Below are 14,431 nucleotides of genomic sequence, written 5' to 3' on the forward strand. Positions count from 1 at the left end.
CCTCCAGAATGAGCAAGGGCCTTGCTCAGGATGCTTAGTGGCGTGTGGCTTCGTGTGCAACTTTGCATGGTGTCACGGTTTAAAAAGTAAAGCTTCTGTGTAGCTGGGACTTGGGAAGGTCTTTGCTCCTGTATGGTTTCCTCTGTGCCCTTCAGGGTGCTGGCCACACGTTTCCTAGAGCTTGTCTATGTGGGGACATTGGAGGAAGATTAAGCTAAAGTGAATTAAGCCCACTTCACTTCTGAATGAGAGCGTCTACATAGGATGCTTTAACTGTAACTTCACGCCTTTCATTTTTCTTCTCTTTCCAGAAAGTCCCCATGTAGACAAGCACCAAGTCTCGGTCTCCTTTTTGCAGAACCGGACGGTGGACAACGTTTGTGCCAAGGTGGCTTGAAAACCAGTAGGACTTAAGAGCCTAGGTACTGGTGAAAATTTTACCCAATGTTGTTTAACTTATGAATGAAAAATAATGTACATAATACAGCCAGAGGTTTACCAAACTCTTGGTGGGTGTAATAAATACAGAGGAAAACAAATGCTGCTTCTCTTTGCAAATGCTCTCTGGAAGGAATTGACAGCATCTCTCTCCTTCCCCTTTACACGGATGTGCCAATGCCCATCGGAAACTGAAACTGAACTGCCTTGTGATGTTGCCTTTCAGCGAAAGCGGGAAAGATGCGGATGCCTGGAAGCATCACACCAGTGGTGAATGTTGGAACCAAGAGAGAGACTAGGACCCCGAAGAATGGGAGTGTGGCAGGTAAGAGACAGAGTGACCTTTTCCTTGGGTCTTTCGGAGCTACTGCCCCGGCTGAGAGGGTCAGCCACTCAATACAGGGTTCTCTCATGGGTTGTTACACTTTGGGAGGTGGCGAGAGACTCTCCTGGGGTTGACCAGAGACCGTAACAAAGAGAGAAAGGATCCCTAGGGTCATCCCATTGAAGTAGTAGTCCCTGTCCCTGGCTCTAGATATTCCTGCTAACTGAAATGCAATGGACAATAATCTGCTGTATCTAGGGTGTTGTAAGGGGCAGTGTGCTCAAAGTGTGGCTGCCATCTTTCCCCTAATCCACACCCTCTTCCTCACAGAGCTGCCCGGCTCCTCGTGAACCTGACGAGTCCCTGCCCACAAAGGCGCACGCACGACGAGTTCGCTGCTCTAATTCCAGATGGGCAAAGCCAAGGGCCAGGCTGCCAAGGGCGCTATTTACTGCGAATAAAATGGAGCAAACGCTGCCTCCTTTGATACCAGTAGGGTGGTGCTGGCCATGGAGATTGCAGGTTCCAGTGTGAGTAGTGTATCTTTCTGCCTCGCTCGCGATGGACCATTGCCTAGTCCCTGAAGGCTGCACCCCCAGATTGTCTGTCCATAAAGTCATCTGTGGGCTGCACTGTGTCTGCCCCGATTCAAATAGGCTTAGAGCCCAGTCCGGCGGTGGTGGGGAAGGAAAAGCACTCTTCATTGTTTTTCATGTGCTGGGATTATTTGGATTTCAGGTGTCACTTCCTGCCGACATGGGGGTTAACTGTTTTAATCACCGCCCTTACCACATAGGTGGTGATTGGGCCATGCCAAGTCACTTGCAGGTGGGAAGTGTGAAAACCGGTTTGCACAATTTACACCTTATCCGCCAGCTCTGAAGAGGCAGCTCCTCCCATCTCCAAGTTAGGTTTGTCTGTTTGCTTTTGGAGATAAGCCTCAGTCCCCAGGAACTATGAGAGAGCGAATGCAGTACTCACTGGAGAATAGCTTTACGATTTGTATTTAGCTAGTAGGGAAACCTGCATGATTTTGCCTCTTGGAGAAAAAAAAACAGGACAGGAGGAGAGGAGGAATAACACATAATTCTTAACTAGAATCCCCCCTCCCCAAGCCCCCCAGTGCAAACATCCCTGTATTTTGGATTGGGCCCACATTGTGATATAGGTGAACGCTAGTGGCGAAATTTTAAAAAGGTTATTAGTGTTGTGCAGGGGGAGAGGATTTTCTTACTGGGTTTGCACCACAGGAATGATAAACAAGCTATTGAGCTTGTCTGCGTGGCCTAGCAGTTACGTGTAGCTTGTGAATATACCATTTTTACCCAGTGGGATGTGGCCCCGCCATCCCCCCCAAGTTGGCAGCCAAACTTCTGTTTCCTTTTGAGAAAATGATGTCTCGAATAGAGACTGAGCCCTGGCGTGAACAAAAACCTTCTAGCACAACCGTTCTGCCCTTCCAAGGAAGTTGATCATGTTTATTGTCCAGGTGGAAGATGTTTTATCTTGTCCATTCCCGTTCGCATACCCAACAAACCCCAGTTCTTTTGCCTTGGGGAAGAAAATACTCTGACTCTTGTGCTGTTCTGAGCAGAAGGATTAGTGGATGGTTATTTTGGGTCCAAAGACTAGTCCTGCTTTGCCTTTCCTGTTTGGCTTCTTGTCTTGCTGTCACGCTCGAGCAGATGTTCATTCTCCAGCAGTTCAGGTGAAAAAGATTGCAGTAAGATATTGGGCATCTCTGAACCTGTCTGCTCTGCTTGGGCACCAGGACTAGATCTTTCTGCTTCCTCCCCAGTGCTCAGACATCCCACAGGTTCATTATCATTAGGGTGGATCGCATCACACAGTGGAGATACAGTCAAAGTAGAAACAGTCTTTCTTCCCCCTCACTTGGCTCGTGGGGTGGTGGGTGAGGTCTCTATCTAAGCCCTATCTGAAGCCATAGCTTATGTCATGTGGGAAACTTGTTAACTTTGTGTGTTGTGGCAGCACTAGGAGCCCCAGTCGCAGACCTGGCTCCCGTTGTGCCAGGTGCTGTACAAAGACAGAACAAAAGAGCTCACGCTCTGTGTAAGGCAGACAGATGGGGGGAGTACAAGGGAACAGTTAGACCACAATGGTCAGCGTGATGTTAGAGACAAGCTGCAGACACAGTGTCCTAAGCCATAATCCGTTCCCTGCTCTGCCTTCCCAGCATGCCTCACCTCCAGGTTTCCCATTGCTGGAGCCACATGCTAGAAAGCAAGAGGAGAGGGGAGGGTGGGTCACTGGTGGTAGAAACTGTTCCGTGTAACCTCTTGGAAGCTGCAAAGGGAGGCTGAACTCCTCACCCTGCTATGTGTACATTGTTATTCGAGGGTTGCGTGCAGTTAGGGTGGAGGGGGAGGTCAGTGAACAAAACAGTAAAACACTTGGGGTTGGGGTGGGTGGGGGAATATTTCTAGGTGACAGACTTCACACACACACACACACATTGTTTTGGTGGGGTGTGGGCAGAGCGCCTTCCAGGGAGCTGTCAGCATAGGTGGAGTAGAGACAAACGGTAGCAGTTGTTTTTCTTCATTTGAACCTCTGCAAAAAGCCACAGCTAAAGGGCACCTCTTCTATGCAAGTGAGAGAGAGATTGTCAAAGCCAGCTGCCATGGAGAGGGGAGGTATCAGTTTGCAGCAAACGCGATCATTTTCCCCTTAAAGCATAGTAAACGAACACTCGGCAATACAGAACCAGCCCTTCTGATTTCATGAATGGCAGAGTCCATGTGTAGATGAGGAGCAGTATGGTACAGTACAACCCCAGCTGTGAGGGTGGATCGTGGAAACGTGGGAATCCTTCAGAGAGAGGGAGCTGTACTAGAAGCTTTGACAATAGTGGCTGTAACTGAAGTTAAAGCCTTGCCAGCGTTAGGCTCCATTGAAGTTGAGCATCTAAAACTAACTTCTAGTTTCTGCATATTGGACAAGAACTGCAGCTGCAGGCTTTACAGCAGTGGTGGGCAACCTGCGGCCCATCAGGGTAAGCTGATTGTGGGCCGTGAGACATTTTGTGGTCAGTGTCCACAGGCACGGCGCCCTGTAGCTCCCAGTGGCCACGGTTCGCCATTCCCGGCCAATGGGAGCTGGAGGAAGCGGCAGTCACCACATCTGTGTGGCCTGCAGCTCCCATTGGCCAGGAATGGCGAACCGCGGCCACTGGGAGCTGCAGGGGGCCGTGCCTGTGGACATTGACTGTCCACAAAATGTCTCGCGGCCCACAATCAGCTTACCCTGATGGGCCGCCGGTTGCCCACCACTGCTTTACAGGGACTGCATGTGTGAACATTAGCAGCTGGGAGGAGGGTCAGTTTTTATTAACTGGCTGCAAACTATCCTAATCTGGTAACTTTTTGCCAGCTGTATTCACAGTCTTTTGCCTAAGAAGATATGCATTGCTATGCTACACTGGATCTTACCAACAGTCTGTCTAGCCTGGTATCCTGTCTTTGACAGGAGACTACACAGAAAGGTGCTAGAAACCGTTAATGGACAATTATGGTATCATCCACATATAGGAGAAGTTTTTTCCTGACCCCTATCAGTTAATGGCTGTCCTGTCCTGAAGCCTGAGGATTGTGTTTTCTAACCGTGTTTTAAAATACTAATCAATGTGTCTGTGGATGTTCTCTTCCATATAAACCTTTCTAACTGTTGAGTCCCGGATCAAGCTTTTGGCTTCAGGCAGTGAGTGCCATGGGCTAGCTATTTTTTTCATGCAGCTTATTTCTTTTACCAGTTTTAAATTTGATACGTTTCAAATTTACTGACTGGCCCCTGGTGTTTCTCTGTTGCATTCCCCTCTTATTTGTTTCAGAGTAACAGCCATGTTAGTCTGTATTCGCAAAAAGAAAAGGAGTACTTGTGGCACCTTAGAGACTAACCAATTTATTGAGCATAAGCTTTCATGAGCTACCTCTGAACTAAACAACCCCAGCCTTTCCACCCGCTCTTCATAGGAAAGTATCTCCAGGTTTCTAATTGTTTTTTGTTGACTATCTCTGAACTCCACCTATTTCTACTGTGTTTCCTTTTCTGAGAGCGGGTGTCCAGACCATAACACGGGAGCCCAGAGGAGGCGACCCTCTTGAATGGCATTATGTCTTGTTTTGGTGTTTTCCACCCCATCCCATCTGGAACAGCTGGAAGGATACACCTTTACTTCAGATAATACTGGGAAGAGGGCAGTGTTGGGCTAGAGGGCTGTAGAATATACAGAAATTGAGAGCACCAAAGGTTACATTCAAGGCAACATGTTTTCAATGAGCTGCATAAAACTGTTGTTTAAGCCCGAATTGCAGCACTAACCTCCCAAGCATAACACGATGCTTTAGAAAATCCAGCTGTTCCTTATCTCTACCCAGGGGGTGTGTCACAGTCAGCTGATGCCTCCTGAGGAAAACCTTTATTTGTAGAACTCATTTGATCAGCGAGAGCTTTAATGTAAGTCAGATTCCTTCCCTCCATGATCACCAGTATAACCTAACTCTGACACCTTGGAAGACTCTGCCTTCAACTGAGGGATGCCACCAGAAGTGGATACACTCTGAAGCTGCTGCAATGATGCTGGTTTTCTGCAGACTCTGTAGTGATCAGATGAACAAGGGGAGGCTGAAGTCTCTAAAGTGACCTAGGGACCTGAACACTCCAGTTAATGGATGGTGACGTGTCTAAATCCCTGAGCCTGCTCCGAAAAATCTTGTCTGCCGAATGCAAGCAGAGCAGTCTGTGTAGGGACCACTTACCGACGTTTCCCACAAGGTGTCAGCATCCCTTAAAGAGAGCTCAGTCAGTGTTCCTGTCCCACAGCATGCAGGCTGTTTTACCCAGGCAGGCCTTCGCCTGGTCCCAGGGAAGCTTTCCAGGAGTTAATACCCTTGCATCTCTTTATTATCTAACACAGTGGGAAGGGAGCAAGTCGAAGAGAAGAATATGCCGTAGAAATGTTCATGCGGCTGTACGTTCTGCAGCTGTCAGGATCCAAAGCAAGGTCCGTAGCCACACACTGACTGCTTTCCACGTGCAAAGAGCAAAGCAATTGCATCAGCATGTGAGTTTTAAAGCATAAACTAGACACTGCTTGATGTGTTCTGTCTGTTCCTGGAACCAGACGGGTAACAGGCAGCCTCTTGTCCTACTCCTGAGACAGCAATTCAATAACTAAGTTAGGAAGTTGTCTACCCTGGTGGTAGCACTTGCTTCCAGAATTGTTGGGCCTCTTACACGAGTTACTGCACAGTGTGTTCTGAGTTTGTGCCCAGGTTTAGAAGCAGCTGCCTGCCACTAGTTTTTTTTTTTTTTTTTGCAGCTCTTTGCTTGTTTTAGCAGGCACTGCATTCGCTCTGTTGAGCGTGAAAGACCATCCTGTCACTTGCATTTGTTTATTAGTTACAGTCTGATAAGCAAGCCCGATTGTTTTCCCTAAGACACCCTCTCTACTCAGAACAGCAAACAGTTTGTGTGTGCGAGAGCAAAAGGCAATCCAAGTGTCTGCCTTGTTTCTAATGGCTTCTTATAGCAGCTCAACATAATTGCCACTTACAGACCATTGTCTGGTATTGTAATGTCTCCTAACACGCTGATCGGGGATCTGAATTGGAGACTGCCCTTGGAATTCAGATCTTATGCAGTTAGCCAAGCTGTTCCTGTGTGGCTAGTGGCATGGTCCCGGTGATGTGGCTCTGGATAATGATTTCACTTGGCATGAAGACAGCCCTGCATTGTAAGAGTGCAGAGAATGCTGAGCCAGGGCTAATGCTGCTTTCATTTCAAAGCGAACTCTGGGCTGGATCAACCAAAATCATGGCAGTAGAACAGATAAGGACAAGGCCAGCAGCAGCATGTGCTTCCCCTGCAAACGCCTCAACCTGCACCTAGAGGGGGACATTTAATCTCCCTGGTCCTTTAAGGACCTTATCCTGCAAGGTGAATGGTGACCTCAACTCTTGTCAAAGTCCATAGGAATTGAGCGTGCTGGGCATGTAGCAGGATTTGGCCTCTCTGTGGCCCAGGGGACGCTCTCTGGCCTGCACTCCCCAGGGGTCACATCAGAAATGGCCCGCTTTGGCCTTCAGATCTCGGCATTTATCTTCGGCCTCTCTGCTGAGCCTGCCAGTAAAGGGGCCGTGCCACTTCTGGTGTGGACCCCTGTCCCAGTGGGGGGCTGGACTGAAACCCCTCCCCGCCCCCATTCATCCCACATTGGCCATGGATGGGTTGGATTCCAACCTGTGCCTGACCTGAATGCCTGATATGGTGAAGAGCAAATTGTCACATGGGAATTTGCAGACATCTTGGGAAATCTGTTGTCTGCACAGTGTATATAGTTGTATTCTGTCCAGTCAGTTTTCAGTTTTCTTCGCGGGACTCCTTAGACACAGTCTGCAGACAGAGCATGTGTTGAAAACCACTGCCCTAATCTGTGCATTTCATCTGTATTCTGTCTTCAGATAGGTTCCCTTCACAGGAAGAGTGACATGTTTACATTTCAGCCGCTGGTCACTGCAGAATTATTGCAGTGGACGGCTTAGGCCATGACCCACATACCAGACACACGTCTGCGGGGCTTTATGGGGAAAGAATCCTTTTTATTAGTGATATAAAATGAATTAACTTGCAAGCGGGAGATCACCACTTCTGCTGGGCAGGGGTACGCCCCCTGCCCTCCAAAACATTGGTGTGAGAGCCAAGGGATTAGCCAGAAAGCCTGGTGAATTGTTACAGACCTGAGGCATCCTGCTTAATCACATCCTGTTTGTGTATCCACGCCCGCACCCCTGTGTATTGATCCCCACCAAACAATTCTTGGATGACTGGAGGGAAATACATGGTGTTGCTGGCGCGTGACCGGTTTAAGTCTGTGCTGCAGTTTTGTCTGCTCCTGACAGACAATGGCCCTGCTGCAAGAAAGAAGCAGAAGCCTCCAGGCACCGTTTCTGTCCCCCATGCTGGTCACTGGAGCTGCGGAGGGGACATTGGGGCGTTCCCTGCACCACGTTGATGCAGGAGCCCGGATTGCAATGCACGGCTCCTTCCCTGCTCTAGTCTAGGGGTGGCTGGGAGCGCTCTCGAGTCAGCATCTTCAGGCACAGTCCCAGCTGCTCGGGGAGAGGGCAGAAGTGAGTCAAATGAAGGGCCTCATTGTATTGGTGAGTTTCAAAGGGCGCATCTTGTCCAGTCCTCTTTGGCCAGAAGAACAATGGCTCTGACACAGGGGCTGGTGGAAGTGGCTCTGGTTACGACCAAATATAAAGGGGCAAATACATCTCCTCTCTCCGTCTTCTGGGGACGCCGGTGGCAGGACAGTGCGATGTTCAGCCGTGCAGTTCCCTGAGTAGGATGCTGGGCCGAGAAGCTGGGGTTCGAAGGCTATTTCAGGTCTCGGTGGTGGTGGCTAGCAGGCCTGTTCCTGGGTTTCTCACTGTCTGCGGTGCGCTTTCAAACAATCCCCAGTCTGATGCTGGAGCTTGCTCGGACATCGCAGCCATGTGGCGCGCTTCTGCTTGTAGAGTTACCTTGGGGCTGCATCAGAAGCAGCCGGCATGGAAGACATGGTGCTCAATTATCATTTATCTTATTTGCCAGCCCTCTTGCAGCCCCTTCTAAAGCGCTTGTGAAGTCGGGCCCTTGTGCAGCACTGCTCCGTGCGAGGAGGTAATCCTGTGGTTAGGCTTGGGGGCGTTGAGTGTATCTGGTCTTGACGCCTGAGGCACCTCTGGGAATGTTCAGCTACGCCGAAGAAAGTGCTCTGCCACTGAGTTGTCAAAACCTCTTCAGAGGAGCCCTGCGTGGCTGCCGGCAGAAGCTGTACGGCCCGCACTTGCTGTTAGCTGGGTTTAGTCATTCTGAGAGAGGCTGTTTCCCCCTTGTCTTCTCCCTCCCAGCCCAGACACCACTGTACCGACTGTTTCTGCCCGACTGAATGCTGCGTGTGGGGTCCTTGGGAGCCTTCACAAACTCTTCCCACAAAACCACCAACTCTTACTTGCCAGGCTCTGCTGGTGGGACGTAGATAACGTTTAAATGTTGCGTGTAATGGCAGCAGCCAGGGTCTGCCCACGCTGGGACCAGGGCCCTCCTGCGCTGGGCAGCTTGCGAACATGTATCAGGCAGTTCCCTGCAGTCTCGAGTAAGGACGAATAAGATGTAAAGTTGGTGGGGGTGGGCGGGGATAATGGAGGATGGGGAAGGGTGGTGTGGGAATGTCAAAGTTGCATAGACCAGCTGTGCTCAGACCAGCTGTGCTCGTTAAATAAGAGTGAGTGATGGCTACACAAGCCAGTCACCATGTAGACAGGTTACCTTGCCCCAGGCAGAAGCAGAAAGAAGTGTGTCTTCCCCTGCCTTGTAACTGGGGTGGGTGGCACTTCGGTGAATTGAAATGGAAGGTTGTCTGGGATTAATGTCGGTTTACAGGTCTCTCTGACGACTCCTCCTCCTTTCTGGAACTCCACTGTGAGGAGTTGAGGGTCTGAGATCCCTCCTGCTGACATATGGAGGAGCTGTGGGGCCTACTCATATGGTTGGGTGCTAATCGCTTTGGGCACGTCTGAAAATTTTACCCAAATTCCAAGTGACTTAAAAGCATAACTTCCCTTGACTTTGGCCAAGATTTTCAAAAGTGACTTGGGTTGTTTGTAGTTTTTCGGGGCCATGCATGAGACACCTTAAAGGGGCCTGACTGTCAGAAGGTGGGCGGCTTTCTCAAAAACAGGTCCTTTGACCTGCTTTCCATTGGGGCACCAAAAGCTGGAGGCACCTGAAATCTCTAGTCGCTTCTGAAAACGTACAAGGCTTCATCCGTACGCTGGTCGGGTGCCAAAGTTGCTTTTGAAAATGGGTCTTAGGCTCATCGCTCAGGGGGGTCTTAGGCACTCATGGAAACGTTACCCTTCCTCACGAACTCCTGCCTGCGCTGTCTGGAGTGTGGGAATACTTGTTGCTGAAGTAAAGTGGGGCTGAAAAGGTGCAAAATAGCATTTCTGGAGAAGAGTTTGCAGAGGCTCTTCTGAAATTCTTCAAGCCTTTCCGTGCAGTTACGGAGGAACCTGCTGCTCTGATATCAAAGCAGCTTCGGAATAGGTAATCGATAGCCGCAATGTTTTATTCAGTAAAACTTAAAAATAGGTACAGCTTGGATGGTTCTGGGTGTCTCCTGGGGTTTTACCCCTGTACTGTTGTGTATGTCAGAGATTCATACAGATCTTCATCCAAGGCTCACTGAAGTCAACAGAAAGACTCCCATTAACTTCAGTGAACTTTGGATCAGGCAAATGGTGAAACAGGAGGGAGCTAGAACCAAGTAGGGGAAAAAACGCAGCAACCTGTTTCTTTAACAGTCAAATACCCAAGACTTCAGTTCGTTAGCTGATGCCCGTCCGACTGCTTTCCACGTGAGCTGGCTTGGGTGTTTCCTCCCTTCTTAAAACTTCAGATCTACCTCTAACTCACACGTTGTCAGAAACGGTAGGCCCAACCTCCGTATGGCACCTGGCACTTGTGTGCCCTGCAAAACTGGGACTTTATTATCAAACAAAGCCACACAAATAGCTAGAAAATAAATAGCTGTTCAATACCTTGTTTTAGACAATTAAATGAAAAACAAAGCAGCTAGAAGGGAAGTGGTAGTTTCAGTTCCCACAATCTGCAGCTTTGCGTTCGTACTGCAATGGCAAGAACGCCAAATCCTGCCGAAAGTCGCTCTCTGTTGAGAACTGTTGAGCTTCTGCTCGCCAAGGCAAGATTTTAAGATTTTTTTGTACCAGTTGTTGGCATGAAGGCTGCCTAAATCAGTGTTGGGAGAGACAGCTGCCTTCTGTGTCTTAGGTGTTTGCAGGAGAAATAGACCCTTGACACAAGATCTTGCTGGATGATTAAAGTAAAAAATGTCTTCCAGCAATGCTTTGTCTGTAACTTAAAATTCTGTGTGTGTCTGGTGACTTGAGATTTTAATACACTGTTGACAAAATCACATAAGTTTGCTTTTCTGTCTTAATGAGCAAGGGGAAATCTCATGCATTTAAGAATACCTAGCTCTTACTTACCTCCTTTGTAAAGTATCATTATCCCCATTTTACAGATGGGGAAACTGAGGCGTATAGTGTGACTTGCCCAAGGTCACATGGGAAGCCAGTGGCAGAGCTGGGACTAGAAACTACATCTCCTAAGTCCCAGTCCAGTGCTCTGTCCTATAGGCCACACTGCTCCTCTACATACCCTGTCTTTGGGTGGAAACACTGAAGCATGTCTAAAATTCTTCAGGACTGTATAAAAACTGAAGCCAGCTTAGCAGTGTCCTCTCCAGCTATCTTCATTTGGGGTCAGCGATCTGGTTGCCCCAAAGAACTGCAGTGCACATGCACTGTAAGGGGCTTTCAGAGCAGAAACAGCTCAGGTACTGGGCCATGATTGTCAAATAGTCTACTACCACTAAACAGCAAAGCTTTACTGTGCATCTTCCTATGGCTTTGCTATTCTTACCTTTTGAGCTCGAGTCCCATAATTAACACAGAATGACTCCAGCCATAAGCTACCAGTTTAGAAAGACATCTTTAAAAAAATTGTCAAGTTTCCCCCTTTTCACATATTTTGTTTTATGGTCACCAATATTCTCAGCCCTGAGTGCGCTGTATTAAATGCCTGTTCTCTAATATCTTGTTCTCTTCCAGCTCTCCCAAGCAAACTCTCATTATATCAGGAGCCATAAGGAGGGTAAGGCTGTCTAACACTGTATCTTGTAGCCTAGCATTGTATTGCTGTTCATACCCATAGCTTTTTCAGTGTGTTTTGTGGGGATCTGTTTCCCTCCATGGACCTGTACCTCTTGTAGGAACAACCAGACAGAGACTTTTGTGTATTTCCGAGCTTCTCTTCTGGTCCCTGCATGTATTGGCTCAGGAGTTCCCGACCTGGGCTAACTTCCCAGGGGGGAGGCAAGGGCCAGTTGCAAGCAGGATTCCTACCATGCTGCCCTTCCCATATTGCTAACTGGGAATGATGGTCCTGGCTAGATTGACGGGGGATCCTTGATACACAAAGGGCTCAAAACTGCTGTATTAAATCCATCAAATGTAGCTTTAAGAGGAGACAAACTCCTCTGTAGAGCTGCTAATAACAATAAAAACTAGTAGTAACGATAAAAATTCCTCTTATAAAGTGTTTGTCACCAGTAGGTCTCCAAGTGCTTCACACTCCTGTGTTTCTCCTCACAACACCCCTGGGAGGCAGGGCAGGGCTGTTATTCCCCATTGTACAGCTGGGAGAACTGAGGCATGGAGAGGCTAGGTGACTTGCCCAAGGTCCCATAGGAAGTCTGTGCAGGGACTTGAACCTAGGCCTCCCACATCTTAAGCTAGTGCCCAAACCACTGGAACATCCCGCTACTGGCTGGCTGACAAGCATAAGAGCAGCCAGACTGGGTCAAACCAAGGGTCCATCTAGCCCAGTGTCCTGTCTTCTGACAGTGGCCAATTGCAGCTGCCCCAGAGGGAGTGAACAGAACAGGGAATCATCAAGTGATCCATCCCGTCGCCCATTCCTAGCGTCTGGCAAACGGAGGCTAGGGACACCGTCCCTGCCCATCCTGGCTAATAGCCACTGATGGACCTATCCTCCATGAAGTTATCTAGCTCTTTTTTTGAACACTGTTATAGTCTTGTCCTTCACAACATCCTCTGGCAAGGACTTCCACAGGTTGACTGTGCATTGTGTGAAGAAATACTTCCTTGTGTTTGTTTTAAACCTGCTGCCTATTTCATAACATCCTCCCCACTTCCCAAACTCTGACACTCCCCACCCGCCATTTGACAAACTGAACCAGGCCTGCGTTAGGAGGTGGGGAGGAGAGGGGAGCTCTTAGCCCACCACCTGCTGCTAATTCAATATCTGCTTATTCAATATCTTCATAAATGATCTGGAGGATGGTGTGGATTGCACTCTCAGCAAATTTGCGGATGATACTAAACTGGGAGGAGTGGTAGATACGCTGGAGGGGAGGGATAGGATACAGAAGGACCTAGACCAATTGGAAGATTGGGCCAAAAGGAATCTGATGAGGTTCAATAAGGATAAGTGCAGGGTCCTGCACTTAGGACGGAAGAACCCAATGCACAGCTACAGACTAGGGACCGAATGGCTAGGCAGCAGTTCTGCGGAAAAGGACCTAGGGGTGACAGTGGACGAGAAGCTGGATATGAGTCAGCAGTGTGCCCTTGTTGCCAAGAAGGCCAATGGCATTTTGGGATGTATAAGTAGGGGCATAGCGAGCAGATCGAGGGACGTGATCGTTCCCCTCTATTCGACATTGGTGAGGCCTCATCTGGAGTACTGTGTCCAGTTTTGGGCCCCACACTTCAAGAAGGATGTGGATAAATTGAGTCCAGCGAAGGGCAACAAAAATGATTAGGGGACTGGAACACATGAGTTATGAGGAGAGGCTGAGGGAGCTGGGATTGTTTAGCCTGCAGAAGAGAAGAATGAGGGGGGATTTGATAGCTGCTTTCAACTACCTGAAAGGGGCTTCCAAAGAGGATGGCTCTAGACTGTTCTCAATGGTAGCAGATGACAGAACGAGGAGTAATGGTCTCAAGTTGCAGTGGGGGAGGTTTAGATTGGATATTAGGAAAAACTTTTTCACTAAGAGGGTGGTGAAACACTGGAATGAGTTACCTAGGGAGGTGGTAGAATCTCCTTCCTTAGAGGTTTTTAAGGTCAGGCTTGACAAAGCCCTGGCTGGGATGATTTAACTGGGAATTGGTCCTGCTTTGAGCAGGGGGTTGGACTAGATGACCTTCTGGGGTCCCTTCCAACCCTGATATTCTATGATTCTATGATTCTATGCTGAGTGTGTTACTGCTCCTCCTTGTGACCTACGTTCATTTAGTCAAGGTCTGTCCGATTTAGCCCCTACTCATTCTTTCAAGGGCGGCAAAGACTTCCCTCCCGCCACTGCCCAGGTGGCTCACGAGAAACTGCAGCCCTGCGTGGAGAAGTTTGCCCCACAGCAACGCATCAATCACCACATCCACCAGCCCCGCAAGTGACCCGGCAGGAAGCAGCACCTGGGCCTGAAAGGATGAGGATGAGCACGTGAGAGAAGGCTAAAAACAGACTGGGGAGCAAAGCCAAATCTCATGCTGAGCCACACAGAACAACAGCGTCCTTTGTATTTAGTGAGGCTTGAAACCAGTTCACCCTTCATTTCTCCCTCCTCCCCCAAGGTTCAGTCAATGGCTAGAGCTTTTAAGACTCCCTTGTAAAATAGAGAGAGCTATGTTTGTTTGCGGGGGGGGGGGAGCAGAATCAGGGAGCCAGCCTTAGTAAGCTGGAGCAGTCTGTTCATGTCTGGAGCAGTATGGATTGAATTTGGATCCCAGCCCTTAAAATGGTGATGGCTTTCTCTTAAGCTCTCGAAGTGACTCGGAGAAGCAGTAGTGGTCGTCATGCGGAATCCAGATGGCTGAATGGACACGTAGCCAGCTGTCCTGCTTTTTATGTGGTGCAGGTGGGGTCTCCTTAATGGGGACAAGAGGTGCAGTTCTTGGCTGTAGGAGGATGGGGTGGACGTGCTTGGCATTGAACACTTGCCAGAGAGGGAGGAAAAGAGGGCTTTTTGTGACTTGCACTATTTTCTATGGC

The 14,431-nt window shown here is 48.9% G+C and overlaps 1 long non-coding RNA gene across 1 annotated transcript; it reads left to right on the top strand.

Annotated features, from left to right (window-relative positions):
- The first annotated feature begins 317 nt into the window (after positions 1–317).
- On the top strand, positions 318–1,264 carry LOC140903859 (uncharacterized). Its single transcript, XR_012156351.1, has 3 exons — positions 318–422; positions 665–763; positions 1,094–1,264. It is a non-coding gene; the product is annotated as an uncharacterized lncRNA (long non-coding RNA).
- Positions 1,265–14,431: the final 13,167 nt, after the last annotated feature.

Source organism: Lepidochelys kempii, chromosome 27 (genome assembly GCF_965140265.1).
Source record: "Lepidochelys kempii isolate rLepKem1 chromosome 27, rLepKem1.hap2, whole genome shotgun sequence".
Taxonomy (NCBI): domain Eukaryota; kingdom Metazoa; phylum Chordata; order Testudines; family Cheloniidae; genus Lepidochelys; species Lepidochelys kempii.